At 46.9% G+C, this 14,380-nt stretch overlaps 3 non-coding genes across 3 annotated transcripts; all 3 read right to left on the bottom strand.

Annotated features, from left to right (window-relative positions):
- Positions 1 to 205: 205 nt before the first annotated feature.
- TRNAT-UGU (transfer RNA threonine (anticodon UGU)) lies at positions 206 to 277 on the bottom strand. Its single transcript has one exon. It is a non-coding gene; the product is annotated as a tRNA-Thr (tRNA).
- Positions 278 to 5,982: 5,705 nt separating this feature from the next.
- TRNAA-UGC (transfer RNA alanine (anticodon UGC)) lies at positions 5,983 to 6,054 on the bottom strand. The gene has a single exon. It is a non-coding gene; the product is annotated as a tRNA-Ala (tRNA).
- A 263-nt stretch (positions 6,055 to 6,317) lies between these two features.
- Positions 6,318 to 6,389, bottom strand: TRNAA-UGC (transfer RNA alanine (anticodon UGC)). Its single transcript has one exon. It is a non-coding gene; the product is annotated as a tRNA-Ala (tRNA).
- Positions 6,390 to 14,380: the final 7,991 nt, after the last annotated feature.

Here is a 14,380-nt window from a genome sequence, read left to right as displayed (position 1 = left end):
GAATCAAAGCAAAAATTGAGCAGCTTGATCTAAGCACGTGCATTATTGCTTGAAGCGCTAAGGCCTACACTTATTACTATGTGGCGGCGTAGGAAGTCAGCACCCGGAAGGCGATTCCTTCAGTGCGCATTGCGTGTGCACAGCGCGAAATAATGAGTTCATCGTTTTCACTATGTACAAAAAAGCAAAAGTAATTCAGCCAACGTGGAGGTACCGGGGTTCGAACCCGGGGCTTCTCGCATACAAAGCGAGCGCTCTACCTCTGAGCTATACTTTTTTTTTCGTTATTGCCGGCTTCGACGTTCTAAACCATGGTTTACAAAGGATAAAACGTGTGAGCCACACTTTGGCCAACACAGTGCTAGAATCTTTTCAACAACGCGAATTCATCAAATACAGAGATCCGTTTTTGGTGGATTAGGCAGCGCTTTGAAACCATCTCTCACACACACGACACTCTCAATGAAATTTTCCCGAACCGGTCGAACAACAATGTCTCCGTTTTGGAATTGCAGTCTAGTTTTCCACATTGCGTGGAGGCTCAGGACCATAATAAGGTCATACGGGACATGCTCGGTGTTATCAATCGGTAAGAAGCGTATTCCATATGTGTCTAGGGGTAAGTGTTTTTTCAATGTTCTCTGCAGAACATCCCAGTGAAAGATGGCGTCCCAGCAGTCTAGGAATGCATGTTCTATGGTTTCCGGTTGTTTACATAAAAAGCAGTCGGTGGTCCAGGGGATGAATATACCCTTTTCATGAAGCCAGTTCTTAACGGGAAGTGTGTTTGTGTGTAATTTGAAGAAGAAAGATTTAGCTGATGGCCGTATTGGCATTTTTTTTACTCTCTTTAGGACTTCTTGTCCTGGGCCTCCACGGTGTGGAAGACGGTACAAAGGTGCAGGGAACATCGTGTCCACGAGATCTCTGTATAGTTTTTTCTTTGTAACAGTTGACAGGTATTGCTGTGAAAAACGTACATTCAACATCCTATATGAACATACCACTTCACGCAGGTAACCAGTCACGGCTCCTGGCAAGTTGTGAACAGTCGAAACAATGAATCCTGGTATTTGTCTACACAGCCGCACCTGTATCACCGTTCGGAGAAAAGGATCGTTTTGATCCCGTAAAAACACAAAACGTGACACGACTTGTCGCAGAAACAAATGAGCTAGACCAAGCCCACCTTTCTTAACAGGGAGGAACAAGTTCGTTCGACTCATCCTCTCCCAGGTAGGCGCCCAAATGATAATAGCGATAACTCGGTGAATTTTTTGTACGCTTACCCTCGCAGCACACAACACATTCAGAACGTACAATATCTTAGACACTAAAAGAGGCTGCAGACAGTGGCTGTAGAAAACATTGACAATTGCTTTCCTCTCCACCTGTCAGCCTTTTCCTTTGCTTTCGAAACTTGATCGAGCCAGTACGATTCAGGTTCACGATAACTTCCGAGAGGCACACCCAAGTAATGCGTTGGTAACGACGACCACTTCAATCGATAAAGGGTCTCCGGCGTGTCTTTCCAACTACCATGCGAAAAGCCGTAACACTTATCCCAGTTTATCTGGGCTCCAGTTGAATCGCAAAACTTTTCAACGACAGTCGTGGCCTCCTTAATGCTCGCTTTGTTTGTGCAGAAAATGGCGATATCGTCGGCATATGTCAAGATTTTTACGTGCGCTGCCTGCAGTCGATAGCCTGCTATGCGTTCGTCATTTTCAATCTCCAAACAGAGTGGTTCTAGATACATAGCAAATAGAAGGGGCGACAACGGGCATCCTTGCCGCACAGACGAGCGCACGCGAAAGCTATCGTTGAGCTCCACATTAACAGTAATGCGCGTTGAGCTTCTCTGTACGCCATCATGACGCCTTCCGTTATGACGTTGCCAACGTTCGTATGTTCCAGTATGCAGAACAAAGCCTTGTGCAAGACGAGGTCGAAGAGCTTTGCCAAATCGATCTGCATCATCGCGACTTGGTCGCCAATCGCATCGCAGCACTCAAGCACACTTCGAGCCACGTGCACATTTGTTGTGATGCCGCGGCCTTTAAGGCCACAAGTCTGGTGCGGTCCTACCAATATTTTAACGCGATAGCGTTAAGGAGCTCGTGTCGCAGAAAAGCCGGTGTCGTCGGCGTCGGTGTCGGCGTCGGCGTCCGCGGCGTTGGCCGTGAGCGATAAATCACGGCAGGCACTTAATAAATAAAAAGCAACTTCCAAGATGGGCTGGGTGGGAATCGAACCGGGGTCTCCTGAGTGTGAGACGGAGACGTTACCACTGAGCCACGAGTTCGATGCTTCAAAGCGGTACAAAAGCGCCTCTAGTGAACGCGGTGTTGCCTTAGAAACGAGCTGTTTCTATGGCTCAGGCGTGCGTCGCTTGCTCAGTCGCACATTTCGTTGTCGCGCCGAACGCTGTGTTGCTCGACGCTCACCGCGTCCGATGCGGGGCGCGTAGTCGCTGCGCCGTAGCCCATTGTCTTACACCCCTTGGCGGGTCGATGGGAACGCTGTCGCGTTCCACTCTTGAAGGCGAAGCTTAAGCGTCCTCCAATTTTTTAATTACACTTTGCAGTCGTTTGGCCAAAGCTTTCTTGAATATATTATAGTCGACGTTGGCTAGAGTTATCGGGCGATATGACCCTGGCAACAAAAGTTTTTCCTCGTCTTCACTCTTCGGAATTAGCACGATATATGAGGTTGTGAAAGACAACGGCAATATTTTTCGCTCATACGCTTCGCTGATAACTTCGTGAAGAACACGGGCCAATGCAGACTTGAAGGTTTTATAGAAAGTGGCTCCCAAGCCATCGGGCCCAGGTGCTTTACCGATGGGCAGCTCATCTATTGTGCACTCTATCTCACTCAGGCTTATTGGTAGTGCCAGCCGTGTCCTAACTTCTTCATCGAGCTTTGGTATCAATGAGAGAAATTCTTTTTCGTAGCGATCTTTAAGGTCCCGCGGATGACCTAAAGTGGCTTTAAAGTGATCGGCGATCCCTTGCTTGATGTCATTTTTGTCGCACGTAACGTGATTGCCTTTAGCTAGCTGGCGGATTTCCTTCTGACATGCGTACCTTTTCTCGTCTGATAAGGCTCATTTCGTTGGAATTTCTCCCGCCCACAACTTCTCAGACCTTGATCTCACAAGTGTTGCTTTGTATTTTTTTGTATCTATTCTTTCTAGTTCAGTTTTCACTGTCTTTAATTCGTGAACATACACATCGGGCTCGACACTTTCCATGCTGATAAAAAATTGCAGTTGCTGGTGAAGATTCGTTTCTGCTTGTTTCTGCTTGTGTCTAATGACACTGCTTCTTTGAATGGCCAATGTTTTGACTTTCTGTTTCAATTCTTCCCATTGAATGGCAAAGCTTACTGGCTTAGCTGAAGTCAGGTTTTCTAGTTCTTTCACTACGGCATCGACAAAAACATCGTTATGTAACAACTGCACATTCATTTTACAAAGATCCCAGTTAAAGGTGTGTTTGCTTTGTCTTTCCCCGAACGTGGCAGTTACGAAACAGTGATCGCTGTATGCTACAGCTTGCACATCATATTCACAACATAAGGACACTAACTCGGTGACACGTATAATCTATCTAATCGAGCGTGGCTATCACGCTGGAAGTGGGTAAATCGCGGGCGAGTACCGCTGGCAAAAATACTACCCACATCTTCCAAGTCATAATCATGCACCACTGCGTTTAGAAATTCGGCACTCTTATCACAAACGCGTGAACATTTTGCTAGTTCTTCAGTATAGCAAACACAGTTAAAATCTCCCAGCAGTATTACTACCTTGGAACAGTTTACGTACGCTTCAAGACGCTCAAAGAAAGATCGACGGTCCGTTTCAATATTCGGCGCATAGATACAAAATAGCCCGGTAATCCACATCACCAAAACAAAAAACGGCCACTAATAGACGCCTAGTTTCACACGAAAACACTGATTGCACACAAATACCAAAATTATTTTGTAGGAATATAGCGCAGCCGCCTGATCCACCAACAGCGTGACAAACGCACACATCAAAGTGAGCACGAAAATGGGACACATTATGTCGGTTACCTCTTGGCTCTCAATTTTAGTTTCTTGGATTCCCACTATATGCAAGTCATTATCCAGGTGGAGACGACTTAGCTGACATTGCTGTCTTCTTGCACTGAGCCCTCTTACATTTATCGTGGCTACACGTAGCGTTCCTTCAATATTAACCGCCATGGCTACACGGTATAATGGTGCCCATCACAGTTACACAAGGATGAGTGCTCATAAAGGTGCGCCGATAACCACGTCTAATGCCTCTGAAGGAGACGCAGCTCGACCTTCCGGAAAGGGCACTCAGGTGCAACTTGGGCCCCCCTTCCTGGCAAGGTTCTAAAGCACTAGCGCTTAGGATGACGGCCATTGCACTCACCAACGCCCCGACCCCACTCGAACTAGACAGCACGGAATTACGGAGGCGGTTTACCCGCCTGCCGTGGATCGACCGTAATGTTCGGCCGCAGCTTCAAGGTCGACCTCCATATACCTGGCGTTTTGGGCGGTGGCTCGTCTCCGCCGCTGCCGTCCTGTTTCGCCGTCCGGCTAACGGTCTGGTTGTGGGGCCGTTTCCCCGTCGTTTGGCTAGTTGGGCCGGTAAGGGTGTCCATGCCTTCAGGTTCAACGAGGCAGGAGGTCACCTCCGTCTCATGTGGGGTTTTCTCTTCAGCATTCGGCATGGCCGCGGTGCCCTCTGCAGTCGCTTGTTGGTGTCCTGTGGCAACAGCCTGAGCGACTTGTTTCTCTCCTCCTGTTAAAGCCGTACCGCCGACTTTGCCACGACGTCAGCTGCTTCACCCGCCGCGGACAACGTGTCTTCCATGTCCGCCTCGTCCATTAGTAGGGCAGAGTTGTCCTCGTTGCCCACAGGTCTGGTCACGCTAGCATACGTGCGCTCGCACTGACTGTCTTCATGACCGAAGCCTCGGTAGGCACCACACCGTGGAATGCGGCACTCGCGACGAATGTGGCCCGCGCCGCGGCAGCGTAGGCAGAGAGGAGCCTTGCCCGGCACAACCACGGGAGCCAGTTCCCCGGCGACGCTCACCTGATGCGGAAGGTCGTCGAGCTTTACGGCACGCTTGAACTTCAGCGTAACCAGCGTTGTTGTTGAGTTCTTATCAGCCACGCCGTGAACCCGCCAGCGCTCGCGGACGACGTCGGTGACATTTCTAAACGGCGCCAAGGCGAGACGTACGTCCTCGTCAGGAACGCTGGGCAGCAGCTAATGCACTTTCAGGCGTACGTCCTGGTTGGCGGGGTCGATGACGAGACACTGGCCCTTTTTGACCTGCAGCTCTCCAACGATGACAATCTATTTCACCGCGTCGTTGTTCTTGAAGGTCACGGCCCATACATGGCTCATACGGTAGGCCCCGAGAGCAGCCACTTCCGGCTGGAGCGATAACTGAGCGAGCGCATCGCGAAAATCTTCCACCCGGTATGGGCGGGCCCTGATATCACAGTGTAGAAAAACCGTATTCAAAACAAAACGCCCTGTTGGCAGACTAGGCAAAACAACTTGATACTCGTTGTCCGAGGCAGAAATCCTGTTACCGCGGCCGGTCTGGGCCGCTGGAGCCGCTCCTACGGAGCCCATGATATACATGTCCGTCACGCTCGGTGGCCGGAAGTGGAATCCCTCTGAGCTATACCCGCGAATTGCGTTTAAACGTGAATATTACGCACTTCATGTAATATTTTAATAGACTCGTATCAAAAATTGAGCAGTTTTCATCCAGTCAGGTGCATTATGGCTTGAAGCGCTAAGGCCTACACTTAGTGCTATGTGGCGGCGGAAGCAGTCAGTGCACGGAAGGCGATACCTTCAGTGCGCATTGCGTGCTATTATGTGCGCAGTGCGAAATAATTAGTTCATCGTTTTCACTATTGTACAAAAAAGCAAAAGTAATTCAGCCGACGTGGAGGCACCGGGGATCGAACCCGGGGCTTCACGCATGCAAAGCGAGCGCTCTACCTCTGAGCTATACCCCCGAATTGCGTTTAAACGTGAATATTACGCACTTCATGTAATATTGTAATGTAATCGTATCAAAAATTGAGCAGTTTGATCTAATCACGTGCATTATGGCTTGAAGCGCTAAGGGCTACACTTATTACTATGTGGCGGCGGAGGCAGTCAGCGCACGGAAGGCGATTCCTTCAGTGCCCATTGCGTGCTATTATGTGCGCAGCGCGAAATGATTAGTTCATCGTTTTCACTATTGTACAAAAAAGCAAAAGTAATTCAGCAAACGTGGAGGTACCGGGGTTCGAACCCGGGGCCTCTCGCATGCAAAGCGAGCGCTGTACCTCTGAGCTATACCCCCGAATTGCGTTAAGACGTGAATATTACGACTTCATGTAATATTTTAGTAATCGTATCAAAAATTGAGCAGTTTGATCTAATCACGTACATTATGGCTTGAAGCGCTAAGGCCTACACTTATTACTATGTGGCGGCGGAGGCAGTCAGAGCACGGAAGGCGATTCCTTCAGTGCGCATTGCGTGCTATTATGTGCGCAGTGCGAAATAATTAGTTCATCGTGTTCACTATTGTACTAAAAAGCAAAAGTAATTCAGCCAACGTGGAGGTACCGGGGTTCGAACCCGGGGCTTCTCACATGCAAAGCGAGCGCTCTACCTCTAAGCTGTATACCCTTTTTTTCTTTATTTCCGGATTTCGTCAATTATACGTCACGAAAGAATTCGAAACTGAAATCAACATAACTGGACACATGTCAATACATACTAAAAACGGGACTTTCAGCTCGTCCCATGTAGCTTGGTTAGTAAGGTTTAAGCTCCAATAACTTTTCGATTATGGGCAACCATTCAGGTGGCTCGTTGAGAGCTTTTAACACATCTCTAACATATGAAATATTTTCAGCAATATATGTCTTGTCTGGCTTGGGATCCACATGCTCGTGTCTGAAATCCATTCTTGTTTTCCAGACACTGTGCATTGTAACCAACATCATAACATCATATGGCACGTCCCCTGTTTGCGCAAATGGCAAGAACCGAATTCCGCATGGCGTTAGCGAAAAATCCTTTTTAAGCGTCCTCTGTAGGACGTCCCACAAGAAAATTGAATCAGAGCATTCTAAGAAAATATGTTCAATTGTTTCTGGCTTGTTACATATCACACAATTTACACCCCAAGGCAGATAGATACCTTTTTCTTTTAACCATGGTTTAACAGGGTGCTTGCCACTGTGCAGTAAGAAGAAAAACGTTTTAGTTGATGCTCTAATAGGCATTTTTAACACGTTTCAGTACATCCCGTTCGGGTCCTAATGCATACTTTGCACGATATAAAGGTACAGGGCATAGCACATCAAGTAAATCCTTATACAATTGTTGTTTGCTTACTGATGACAAATAATCCCTAGAAAAATGCACTTCAAGAAAACGAGCAGCATAAACAACTTCTTTCAAAAACCTTTTGCCGCTACATGCGGTACACAAAAAGAGCATACAATGTACTGTGGTAGCGCATCACGCAGGCGCACTTGCATGACCGTACGTAGAAAGCCATCACTTTGATCACGCAAGAAAAAATATCGCGAAACAAGTTGCTTAAGGAACAAGTGCGAAAGGCCAAGCCCGCCTTTCTTGATAGAATGAAAGAAATTTATTCTGCCGGTCCTCTCCCGAGTCGATCTCCAGAGAAAGATAGCAAAAATTGTATGGATCTTTTGCACACACGTTCGCGACATGCATAGCACCTGTAGCATATAATAAATTTTCGCCACGAGAAACACATCGCAAACTGTTGCGCGCGCAAATATCGACAGGTCGCATCCGCCCCACTTTGTTGTCTGCGTCCTAACGTGTTCCACTTGATCTGTCCACTGTTCGGTATTTTCCTGATAACATCCTAAAGGTACGCCAAGATACCTGGACGGAGAAGTGGTAAAGTTGATCGCCTCAAGCTGTTCTGGTCTAGAATCCAACTCCCCATGCCAAAACCCTAGACACTTTTTCCAACTAATGGCACTTCCAGTGAGTCTACAGAAAGTTCTTGCGTCACTGACTGCCTCTTGTATGCTCTCTTTATTTTCAAAAAAATCGCGATGTTGTCTGCATAGGCCAAAACTTTTATTTCATGCAATAAAAACTGATAACCCGTTATTTTTGCGTTGCTCAACACTCTTAAACAAAAGGGCTCCAAGTAAATAGCAAACAACAAGGCTGATGCGGGACATCCTTGACGGACACTAGAACGCACGGCTATATCTTCGCTGAGTTTCCTGTTAATTACGATTTTAGCCTGGAAATGATCGTATGCCATTTTCACACCATCTCTTATTACCGCTCCTACACTTACATAATCCAGCAATGCAAAAAGTATGTTATGACACACCCTGTCAAATGCTTTTTCCAAATCTAACTGAATCATGGCTATACGGCCATATGACGCATCACAGCACTCTAAAATTGTTCTTGCCGTATGAATATTGCTAAAGATACTTCTTCCTCTCATTCCACATGTTTGGTGTGCACGAACAATATCGGTAATTACCGCTTGAAGTCTTTTTGCAATAACCTTCATATACACTTTGTAATCAACATTTGTTAGACTTATTGGCCTATAATTTTCTACCGACTGCAGTCTTTCAGGGTCTTCAGTTTTCGGTATAAGTATAATATGGCTTTTCCTAAAAGACATGGGCATTTGTTTGATGTCATATGCCTCCGTTATGGTACGGTGAAGCATTTCTGAAATTTCTGTTTTGAAAAACTTATAAAAGGCAGTCCCGATGCCATCTGGTCCAGGTGTCTTGCCGTTACTGAGGTCATCAATCGCTTTCTGAATTTCTTCTATTGCTATTGGCCTTTCAAGACCAATTTTAACGTCCTCATCCAGTTTGGGCAGAAGTGACAGAAAATCTTTTACAAAAGGATCTTGCACTTCTGCTTCGCTGCCCAACAAGCTACGATACCGTTCAGGGAAAGCCAGTTCGATAATCTTCTGGTCTGACGAAACCGTGCCACGATAGCGTATTTCTTTTATCTCCTTTTTGGTAGCACACCTCTTTTCTTCAGCTAGCACGCGTTCGGCGGGTGTTTCTCCCACCAAAAACCGTTCCGCACGTGCCCTTACCACGGCGCCTTTATATCTTTCCACAGCAATGGATTGCATCTGTCTTTTCACTTCTTTAATTTCTTTTCTGAACAATCCGGGTATCGTGCTATCGGCATTTAAAAGATAGGCCAGTGTGGCTTGTAGCTCGTTTTCTTTTTGTTTTTCTTTATATCGTAGGATGCTTGACCTCTTCATTGCGCACATTTTTACTTCGGTTTTAAAATTCTCCCAAACCGTGGTACAGCTTGTGGTATCATTAATCAGAGCTTCTTTGCACTTTTGGCTCACCAGTTTAACAAACGCTTCGTCTTTCAAAAGGTTTTCATTTAACTTCCCAAGGTCCCAATTAAACGCACTTGTTTTTCTTTTATTACCTACTTGGAACATTACAAGACTATGGTCACTAAAGCTAACGTGTTTCACTATGTAGTTGCTACAAAAGCCAAGATACTTTGCGAAATGTACACGCGATCTAACCTTGCGCGGCTCTGAAGCTGAAAGTGTGTGAACTGCGCGTGATTTCCGCGAAGAACATCACCAAAGTCCACAAGGTCACAGTCCTCTGTTAAAGGTCGAAGCTGTAGCGCACTTTTGTCACGAACTTGATTATTACTAACCGTGTCTTCAGGCATGGAAACGCAATTGAAGTCACTAAGTAACGCGACAATTCTGTCACACTTTAAATAATTAGTTACGTAATCAAAAAAACATTTTCTGTCAGAACTTGTATTAGGTGCGTATACAGAAATAATTCGGCTTTTTTTCATGAAAAGAAAAATCACAAAGTGCTAATCTGCCATCTTGAGAAGTTGTGCCAGTTTCTTTAATAATACCAGTAGGCCGTTTTAAAAAGATGACACATCCTCCCGACTTTCCAATGGCATGGCATACACAGACATTAAAATTTGCTTTATAGTTATCAACCATGCGGTCCAGCCTGCTCCTCGCTCTTAATTTTTTATTCTTGTAACGCTAAGATGTCTATATCATTTTCAATTAACAGACGCTTGAACTGTACTTGTCGCTTTCTTGCCGTTAACCCTCTTAGATTGAGAGTACCTATCCGAAGCGCTGACGGTAATTTAAAGGACATTGAATGTGAGGGGTCAAGCCGACCGCAGTGCGATGGATTCATGATTCTGGGACTCAGACTCAGTCTCACGCCGCTCTGTAAGAAGTGGCCTCGCTGTGTGAAACGAGGCCGAAGCGTGTTCCTGGGCGGCACACATTGCCGACACACAGCGCTGCTCGTTCGACCCAGTTGAACCGTCGTGGTCCTTTTGTCTGGCGGCACGCTGGGTTTCCTTTAAGCGAACTTCTTCTGATGACTGGTGTCTTCAGGACTGGCACCCCAGTCTTCGCCTCGCTTGCCGACGTCTTCATTCCGTTCACGCGGCCTCTTTGAGACAGCTGAACTGCCGCTTTTGCCTCCGTCTTTGTCGGCGTCTTCCTTGTTAAGTTCGAGCTCCTGGGTTTCCATGACGGTCGCAGGAACGCTTGTGTTGTCCGAGACTATCATCTTTTGCCGTTTCTTGTAGCTCGTTGGCTTTGCTGTCCTGGCTGTCGTCCTTTCCTTCAACGTTTTCAAAGGAGGGTTGTTTTAATGGCTTGCCGCCAGAGCTTGATGCAACCCCACCTCTGCTGGTTGTTTCCTCCGCATCGACGTGGTCCATGAGGTGTTCGTTCACAGTGTCATTTCTACCGGACCCTGTTACGTTTGCGTAGCTACGCACACACTGGGTATCGCCGTTTCCATAGCGACGGCAGAGCCCGCAGCGTGGAACTCGGTACTCGCGCCGCATGTGACCCGTGCCGTGGCACCGGAGGCAGAGCGGCGGTCTCCCTGGTACATGCACTAGTGCATGGTCTGGTGCATGGTCTGGTCTGGTGCAGTACATGCACAGTGCTGGTGTGGCAGGTGTTCCACGGTGTAGCCATCCATCAGGCGCAGGCACACTAGACGCGTGTGGGAACCCTTGTCATTACAGCCTGCCACGCGCCACTTCTCCCTCGATATATCACTAATAGTGCCGTAAGGCGCCAGGGCAGTTCTCACGTCTTCGTCCGGTGTGGTGTGCAGAAGCCAATACAGCTTCATCCTGATGTCTTGGTTGCAGGGGTCTATGACAACACACCGCTGCTCCTTAACACTGAAGGCTGGGGCTGTCAAAATCTTCTGCTTGGCTTTTCCGTTTTGAATGTTATCGCCCAGACGTGATTCATTTGACACGCCCCTAGGGCCACAACTTCCGGCATGAGCTGCAGACGGTCTAAAGCATTTCGGAAATGTTCGACATGGTATGGCCTTGTATTTACATCAGCGTGCAAAAAATAAAAAACAGTAGTCTTAACGGTCGTACCTGAAGGCAACTGCGGTAAAATGATCTGGTATTCCTGCGATGTCGTATCGTTCAACCTGATGCCGCGACCCAGCTGGGCCGCTGAAACCGCCCCTGAGGAGCAAGACATTCTGCGTCCGCACCGTACGGTAGCCGGAAATAGAATCGCCCTCTGAGCTGTATACCCCCGAATTGCGTCTGAACGGGAATATTACGCACTTCGTGTAGTATATTAATGGAATCGCATCAAAAATTGAGCAGTTTGATCTAATCACGTGCATTAGGGCTTGAAGCGCTAAGGCCTACACTTATTACTATGTGGCGGCGGAGGAAATCAGTGCACGGAAGGCGATTCCGTCAGTGCGCATTGCGTGCTATTATGTGCGCAGTGCGAAAATAATTAGTTCGTCGTTTTCACCATTGTACAAAAAAGCAAAAGTCATTCAGCCAACGTGGAGGCACCGGTGATCGAACCCGGGGCTTCTCGCATGCAAAGCGAGCGCTCTTCCTCTGAGCCATTTTTTTCTTTATTTCCGAGGTTCACATGAGGGAGAATAAGTCACAAACGATAAAGCACTTCAGCTACGCTTGAGCTGAGGACAGCATCTTCTTCACTCGCTTTAAAATATTCTGCCCTGGGCCTCCACGATAAGGCGCACGGTACAATGGCACCGGCAGCATGATATCCACAAGATCTTTGTAGAGATTTTTCTTGGGAACACTGTACAAATAGTCTGGGGAAAAACGCACTTCTAACAACTTACAAGAAAGCACAACCTCGCGCAAAAATCCGGTTACAGCACCGCACATGTTTTCACAAGAGGACACTATGTTTCTTGGGAGTAGTCTCTGCAATCGGACCTGTATAACCGTTCTTAAGAAGGTGTCATTTTGATCACGAAAGTAAATAAAGCGCGATACCACTTGACGCAAAAATAAATGAACCAGTCCAAGGCCTGCACTCTGCACTGAAAGAAACAGGTTTGTTCTCCTCGTTTTTTCCCAGGTCGAAGTCCAAAGACGGCAAATATACGATGCAATTTTTGAATAGAAGTCCGCGAAGCACACAGCCCATTCATGAGGTACCATATTTTTGAAATGAGAAAAATATTGCAGATAAATGCACGTGAGAAAATTGACAGATTCCTTCCTTGCCACGCTGCCGCTTTCTCTCTCGCCCTTAACATCTCTTCGTTCCAAAGTGGGCTGGGATCGCGATAACATTCTAGGGGCACACCAAGGTATCGCGTTGGCATGGGAGACCATTGCAGCCGTGAGAAAAATTGCGGTGTAATATCCCATTCCCCGTGCAAAAATCCAGAACTTTTTTCCCAGTTTACTTGACATCCAGTCTGGTTCCAAAACCTTTCCAGAATGTTTGTAACTTCACAAATGCTTTCTCTGTTCGTGCAAAATACCGCTATGTCGTCCGCATACGCAAGAAGTTTCACCTGAGCAGATTGCAGCTTGAAACCCGTGACGTAATCACTGTTGATAATGGCCAGACATAAAGGCTCTAGATACGCTGCAAAAAGCAGGGGAGAGAGCGGACAACCTTGCCTCACCGAAGAACGCACTGTGAGGCGCTCAGTAAGGTCACCATTAACTATAATGCGCGTCATACAATTTGCGTGCGCCATTTTTACTCCTACTATTACACCACCCAGGATAGCATGCTCTAGAATGGAGAAAAGAATGTCATGTGAAACGCGGTCGAACGCTTTGGCCAAGTCCAGCTGTATCATAGCTACCTGGCTTCCAAGCGCGTCAACACACTCCAATACGGTTCGGGCCACATGTATATTTGTTGCAATGCTGCGATCTCTGATGCCACAGGTTTGGTGCGGCCCTACTAATTTGTCGATTACACTCTGAAGTCGTCTGGCTAGTACCTTCATGTACACCTTGTAGTCGACATTAGTGAGGCTGATAAGTCTGTAGGAACCAACTAACATTCGTTTCTCCGGATCATCAGACTTGGGAATAAGTACAATGTGTGAAGTACCAAAGGTCTATGGAACTGTTTTGCGTTCATAGGCTTCTGTTATCACTTGTAACAAGAACTGAGAAACATCATGTTTAAAGGTTTTATAGAAGGCAGCGTTCAGCCCATCTGGCCCCGGCGCTTTTCCAGACGGAAGATCATCTATTGCTTTCTCGATGTCTTCCAAAGTAATAGGCAATTCAAGACGCTCTCTTACATCATTGTCGAGTGTTGGCATTAGTCGGAGGAAATCTTCAAACCCTTGCGCACGCTTGCGCCTATTGCGGAAAAGTTCAGCAAAGTATTCCGTAATAGCTAAGGTCTCACTAGGGTCGCTTGTAATGTGCCCCTCGTATCTTAATTGCCTGATTTCCTTCTGGCAAGCGTACCGCTTTTCATCTGATAGCGCCCGCTTTGTAGGCGCTTCGCCTGCCCATAAGTTATCGCTCCTTGAGCGTATTATTGCTGCTCTGTACCTGTCAGTGTCAATTGTTTCGATCTGACACTTCACGTCTTTTATTTCTTTACTAAAATTTCCTGGCTTATTGGTTTCCATCCTAACCAAGCACTCGAGTTGTTCGCAAAGTTCCCTTTCTTTTTCTTTCTGTTTATACCGAATTGCGCTACTTTTTCCTATAGCTTTAGGGTTCACTCGTTCTTTGAAACTTTCCCATTCAACGGCAAAGCAGTCCGCTTGCTCAGCTAGTACACCATCAAGATCGCTTTTAATTTCCTTGACAAATCCTTCATCGTCTAAAATTTTCTCATTTAGTTTCCAAAGGTACCAATTAAAGCGTGATTTCCTTCCCTTCGTTCCAAAAGTCGCGCTCACAGGGCAATGATCACTAAATGACACAGGTTTTACATCATACGCTGTGCATAGTGGCACGAGATCAGCGGGAACA

This window comes from Dermacentor variabilis, chromosome 3 (genome assembly GCF_050947875.1).
Source record: "Dermacentor variabilis isolate Ectoservices chromosome 3, ASM5094787v1, whole genome shotgun sequence".
NCBI lineage: Eukaryota > Metazoa > Arthropoda > Arachnida > Ixodida > Ixodidae > Dermacentor > Dermacentor variabilis.
This window is presented reverse-complemented; position numbering and strand designations above follow the sequence as displayed.